Source organism: Adiantum capillus-veneris, chromosome 8 (genome assembly GCF_014529385.1).
Source record: "Adiantum capillus-veneris isolate H3 chromosome 8, ASM1452938v2, whole genome shotgun sequence".
NCBI lineage: Eukaryota > Viridiplantae > Streptophyta > Polypodiopsida > Polypodiales > Pteridaceae > Adiantum > Adiantum capillus-veneris.
In genome coordinates, this window is record NC_140938.1 from 144,093,623 (window position 1) to 144,098,020 (window position 4,398).

The following is a 4,398-nucleotide window of genomic DNA, read 5'->3' on the forward strand; positions in this document are numbered from 1 at the left end:
GGCATGGCGCTCAAATGCACACATTCCAAGGGATCTGCATCGACGCGGATCCCTTTAAATTGCTTTTGTGTCATGCTTTAATGTCAACTTTTTGTGTCGCCTTCAAGGGATCTACGTCAAAGTTTCCTTAGGACGATTTCATAGGGGCCTCATTGTGTGCGATTCCATGCATTTTGAAAGCCTGTGATTGCATGAACATGACATCAAACAAGGGGATTGCACGAACATGACGTCAAGCAAGAGGACTGCACGAACATTGGGTGCATATTGGGCTTCAAAATTTTAAAGGGAAAAACCAGTCATTAGATATTTAAAAGGAAAAAACCAGTCATCAAAAGTGCATGGCGTGGTCGTGTGGGAGGCACAAAAGGAAAGCGTGGGATCCCAGGCGTGTAATTTGTTAGCTGCGAAATGCAATCACATAGGTGTAACCTGCTGAGTGGAGGGGTCCAAAAAAATAAATGGAACACACACACACACACACACACACACACACACTTTCGACTTCTCTTTCTCCTCTCCTCTCCTCTCTCTCTCTCTTACGCACGTAGTCTCTTATCCCTTCGAACTGCATCATAGAATTGGGGACATGCTGAGGAAATGCTTTCTAATTGCAAGTCATCTACTAGGTAGGATAGTTTTTGGACACGTGCAGACTAGTGCCGACAAGAGCCACATGGACATTTGCTGCCATTTGTTGTCACATGTGAGGACTGCATTGTGAGTTTGCACTTACTTGAGGATTTAGCTTCGCCATGAAGCTTGCTATAAAGTAGCTGAAGGGATCTTCGTCAACACAAATCCCTCCGGATTGCTTCCTTGTGTATTTCATGGTGAGCTTAATTGTGCAGATAGAATTTTTGGAAGTAGCTAGTATTGAATGGCTTTCTGTTTGGTATTTGTTTTTACTAGTTTTCCATATGTTATAAATCCTTAAGTGAGGTGGATCCTGAGGATCCTTATGTATTATTTGAAATTTTGTCCTTGAACAAAGGAGACTGTGGTCAATTCTTTATTGAAGTCACTAAAAGTTACGTCTGTGTAGATTTAATAAAAATCACGCTTGCTATCATGTACTTTGCAGGATAGTTTTATAAAGAGAATGCTATGTTTTAAAATTATTTTCAAGATGGAATAAATCCTTAAGTGAGGTGGATTTTGGGGATCCGTATGTACGTTTTGAAATTTTGTCCAATATACAAAGGAGACCATGGCCAATTTTCTTATTACTTGAGCTCACTAAAAGTTGTGTCAGTGTGGGTTTTCTAAACTCTTTTGTGTCCCTATGGTATTGTTGCAGTCCAAGATCTAGAGGTCGTTCTAGCAGGAGGGTACTTGATACCTTGCCAATGGAACATATGATTCTATAGACCAAATCAACTCTGTGTCTGGTACGAAAATGGGAACCAGTCAGGATTTGCTTGACGACGATGTGATGTCACCGAGATGGGACAAGGTTCATTACATGAGGTAGATCCCATCTTGGCGGCTGAAGAGTAATTTGCAGATAGTGCCTTGGGAGATAAGAGATGAGGTTACTGCAGCTAGTGAGCCAAAAGATGAATCCAATGCATTTACGCATAAAGGTGCAGATATTTTGGCTTCCACTAGACTCTTTAGCTGCTTTGGATTGCCCCACTATCCCTCTTTGTCATCTCTATCCATATGCAAGAGTTCGAGGTTTAAGAGACGATTTAAGTGATTTGAAGTCAGGTTTTGCTAAAGAAGGCGACATGCAAGAAAAGGGGTCCTTCATTGTTTCCTTGTGGACATGTCAGAAAGAAGAAAAACGGTCACATGTGAGAGTTACTTTTCAATTTTACTTTGCGATCTACTTGGATTTTATTTTTGTTATACATTTGAACAAGAAATCTTATGTAGGTGAGGTTATGAAGGAGTGGGATCCATTGTGGGCAGAGGTCAATGAGGAGTTTCAAATGGAGTTGCAAAATAATCCAATGTTGTCAGATTTTGTCGATCACACATTTTTTCGTTTGGGAGGGAAATCATCGAGACTCAAGCCATTAAAGAAAAAATTTCCACATCAAAAGATAAGCATTGCAAAGTTCTTTGTACTATTATCGATCCTATTAAAGCGCCAAAGATTGCCTTGCTCAGCAATCTACAAAGAATGAACTTGTAAGTGCTCTTTGTTGTTTTTGTGAGAAATTGAGTTTTATCCTTGTATTTTAAGCAAATATGAAATTTTGAATGTTTTTTTTTTGGTGTGACTAGCATGAATTCCCATTCTCTTGTCACTATGCATCTTCGGATGAGATTGTGAATTTGACTCACATTTGTGCTGCCGATCCTAATGTATACTTAAAAACCCTACTAGAGAAAGATAAAAAATTGATAGCAGTTGTAGAAAAAGGGTGAGGAACCTTGGTATCCATTGACACGAAAATATCTTGCACGTCTTGTGTATGATGTGAGTAGAATGCTCTCTCCTCTTTTATATTCAATACATGTAATTTTGCAATGATTGTTAATTCCTTAAGCTTTTGATAGGTGCAAATGACCAAGGAATATAACATAAGGGTTGATCAGCTCTCTTGTGAAAGCTTGGCTAAAGAGGATTTAAAGAAAGAGGAGAAGAAAATTTATCATGACTTCACTACAAAGTATAGTGACAAGATTGGAAAGGTATTCTTTTATATTTGTAAGTTTTGTTGTGTTCATAGTATGGTTTTAAATTACACACATCTGATGAACATATTCTTTTGTTTTGTAAGCTTCTTAACATTGTGGATCCACACTCGGGTTCAAATTGGCTTGGCAAAGTCTTGTCATTGCGGTGGGGCCTTGGAAGTTGGGCAGCATTGGAGAAGATTAACTTAATTGCTGTTGTGGATGCTCCAATAAAAAACAAGGTGTTATGGTTATCTCTTTTAGAGGCAGACAATCTCGCTAGGATAGCATATGGCATCAAAAGGAGATGTTGCTTATAGAACATGAGACTTTTCCTTTCACTAGATCTTATTGCTTTGAATCAAGTATTAAGTTGTTCTTCAATTTGCTTTTGTATCCACTCAAGCTGGCTTCGTACAGAGGGTCTCTTGGCTAGGGTCTATGATAGAGCATCACAATTGGTGAGAGATATGTTGGGTACATGTGGAGATATTGTATTGTCAGCTGATTGTACCCTAATGTTTTACTTTGAGGAGATAAAGCTTGAGGCTAGGCCACATCTCTTCCCTTTCGAGGTATCTTTGGAAATGAGAACAAAAGATGCTGATTGTACCCTTATGTTTTATTTGAGGAGATAAAGCTTGAGGCTAGGCCACATCTCTTCCCTTTGGAGGTATCTTTGGAAATGAGAACAAAAGATGTTGATAAACAAGCATTCAAAAAGCTAGATACTTTGCGTATGGCTGCACAAAGATTGACATACATGTATTTTTGTTTTCAAGGCATTATGTAAATAAATAAATTTTATTTATAGAAGTGTACGAATAATGTATCCATTGTCTTTTTTGTTAAGATTCTTGAACTTTTTGGTGTCGCAAAAGATTCTTCCTTTGATTCCACTACTTGCTAGAAAGTGGACAGAATTGAACATACCTGATTCATGTATGTATTAAGAGAATTTACAGAAGCTTTCTTAATGGGAGATTGAAGCTTGCTCTTGGTGGATGGACATGGAGAAAGGCCATGTTCTAGCTTGTGAGAGAGATCTCAGAGATGCGATTGGAGGCCACTCCCAGTAAATAGGTTTGAAATTGTGTCTTCATGATGCTGGTGATCCTGCAGATGTAGGCCTGCTAACACTCATCCCGCATAACCTAATAAGGTCCGGGCCGGGAGATATTCAACGACTCCCTCATCACTCCTCCGTGCCATGTTTATCAGGAGCCGCACAAGCATTTTCTTGGATTTTGGATGCGAGGCTGCACTTGTGTTGGCGGCATGTGCAGCTTCGGGTCAAGTGTGTGGTTCTTTGGATTTTGATGATAGTATTATTACAGGCTTTGTGCAGTCTATGTTCCATCACAAAAAGCGGAGCATGGAGGAGGCTTCAGTGCCTATTGATTTGGAGGATGAGGGTGATAGGCCTATGGGTGGGAACCCTTTTGATGACTAGTGAGGCTCCCATTCCATAGCTGGACTTTTATATACTTTTTGCTATCATATATGTGTTTTGGTACTCCTGTGCCATTGTGTGTCTAATAATCTATTACTATGTCTTGATGGTTGTAAAAGGTGCCATTAAACTCATTGGCTAGTTTATAATTTTTTGTGAAGTATATTACCCGTGTATATTGAAGCGGAGGCGGACGAGACAGATGGCGTTTGATGGTCGCTTTGATTTGGAACTTCGTGAGAAACCTCCTATATGCAACATATTTATTGATGATGAATGAGCTCTTTATACGAGTTTCCGTTTGTAGATTTTCC

The 4,398-nt window shown here is 39.3% G+C and overlaps 1 pseudogene; it reads left to right on the forward strand.

Annotated features, from left to right (window-relative positions):
- Positions 1-226: 226 nt before the first annotated feature.
- Positions 227-4,084, forward strand: LOC147453104 (uncharacterized; annotated as a pseudogene).
- Positions 4,085-4,398: the final 314 nt, after the last annotated feature.